The sequence below is a fragment of the Pecten maximus genome, chromosome 5 (assembly GCF_902652985.1).
Source record: "Pecten maximus chromosome 5, xPecMax1.1, whole genome shotgun sequence".
NCBI classification, from domain to species: Eukaryota; Metazoa; Mollusca; class Bivalvia; order Pectinida; family Pectinidae; genus Pecten; species Pecten maximus.
The window spans coordinates 40,887,275-40,889,715 of NC_047019.1; positions in this window are offsets into that span (position 1 = coordinate 40,887,275).

Here is a 2,441-nt window from a genome sequence, read left to right on the forward strand (position 1 = left end):
TAGACATGGCTCTCGTAGACATAGCTCTTGTAGAGACATAGCTCTCGTAGACATAGCTCTTGTAGAGACATGGCTCTTGTGACTCTTGGGTTAAAGATAGCATATACAAAAGGAACATTACATGTACATGTATCCTGTGGGGAACGTAATTATCCAATATAGTAGAAGGCATGGGAGATTTTCCAATAGTAGAAGGCATGGAAGATTTGCATTAATTTAATCTATGAATCAAATAGTTGTCACTGCACAGGTTACAACGGAGGCGGCATACTGTATCTATCTAGTCTAACAGTTGTTCATTCAATCTCTACCAGGCCAGAGGCCTATATATATATACATGTATAATAGGCCAGAAATATGATAGACAATCTACTATTTCTGTTATGGAGAGGGCAAATCTTTGTGATAGAAAGTCATATGAGATTTGTTATGATGCGAGTCTTGTCGAGCAGAAATTAAAACTTCGAGACGGGTTTAATGAAATAATATTTTGTGGACGGGGATCTCAACCTAAGTAAGAGTCAGAGTTTGGCTGATCTGTGCAAGCTTATAGTATGGAAATGTAAAATAATACACATGTATACTAGTATTACGGGAAAATATTTGCCTTTTAGGGCAAATATTTTTTTACATTACTTGTTTTTTTTATCTTAACATGTGATGATTTGACTTTAAGTTTTAAATATTTTCGGTTAACGCCAAGTACAACCATCCCGATGTTGCTTATGTGTATAAGGACCCGAGTCTGCAAGTTGAAGCGCTTGAAAATTGCTTCTAAATTAATTTTGTTTCTTTCCATATATAGTGCACGTGCCCCACCGATGTTTGGAGTTTAAGTTTAAACCTATTTTATTGACATAAAAGTGATTAGTCAGTAATTTGTTTACAACTTATAAATGTCTTCTCCCGCAATAATGACATAATGATATAAATATACAGTAATCACGTAATGGCATATACAAATATTCTAAAGTATGATAGGGAAAAGACAAGAAAAGACAATGTAATAAGTAATAATTGACTTATCAGAAATATTATTTTTTGATGAGAGAGAGAGAGAGAGAGAGAGAGGTGTGTGTGTGTGTGTGTGTGTGTGTGTGTGTGTGTGTGTGTGTGTGTGTGTTAGGAATGATAGTTAGTCGTATCTTCCCGACCTTTCCAGGAAATGTTGTGCAGCTTTTGCGATTTTTATATTGTCAGATGGAGAAATGTTAGGGTCACCCTTACAAAGAACATCTACGTTTATAGGACTGTACCATAGCAAATCAGCAGTGAGTGTTCTTAAGTTGACATACAAGGGACAAATAAGGAAAACGTGATAGCAGTCTTCACAGGGATGCCTACATTGACAATCAGACGAATCTACGAGATAAGCTCTAAAAAGATCGTAATTTAGTGAACTTACTCGATTTCTTAATCGACTGTGAAGAATATTTAGTTTTCTAGGACCATAGGTAATAAACTGCTTGTTACATATTATTTACTGCCATAGATTTGTTTACATTAGACTTGAAGGAATTTAGAGAAGGCGATTTTTTATATCGTTATTCGAGTCGTTCCAAAGTTTTGAAGTAGAAGGAAAGACAGTTTTTTGAGAGTTGTAAACAAAATTGTTGTTCTCTAAATAAATGTGCATTTCGCAAATTATAAGGAACTACATTGTACGTTGGCAATAAGTCGATGAGAAAACCTGGTGCCAGATTATTAACTATAGAATAGAATAGACAGTTTTCGAGCGTCTCTTCTCTTCGCAAGAGGTAACCATCCGGTTCCTTCGTATAAGAAATCTGTTTTTGTAAATATGGGTAGCCCTGTTACTATTCTTGCAGCTTCTAAATTTATTTTTACTAATAACAATGAATTTGTTGTACCGCAGTTGTCCCATACTTCGCATGCATATTCAAGTAGAGGTCGTATATAAGTAAGATACATTTTTTAGTGACTTTCTATCTAAAATAAGTTTTAATTTACGATGGGTAGCTATATTATTATTGTATATATTTTGTTACTTTATCAACTATGCATTCTACATGAATGTTCCTTTTACAATTGGTAAGGACAACTCCGAGGTGTTTATGCTGGTTAGTGCTTTGGATGGGGGTATTGTCAAATGTGAAAGACGGACCAAATGGAAGTTATCTATTTGAGGTAACTAGGGCCTCAGTTTTGGTAGGGATAAAGGATATCAGCCATTCATTGGACCAAACTTCAAGTTTTCTTAGATCACTTCTTGCCTCAGCTTCAATAATAGTTTAGTAATTGGACGAATAGGAAAGAGAGGTATCACCTGCAAAAAGCCTAGACAGAGAGGAAAGATCATTTATGTATAATAGGAAGAACAATGAACCGAGAACTGAACCTTGAGGAACACCAGCATTTAAGATAATGGATCTTTAATGTAAACAGCTTGTTTTCTTTTGGAAAGATAACTATATAGTTAT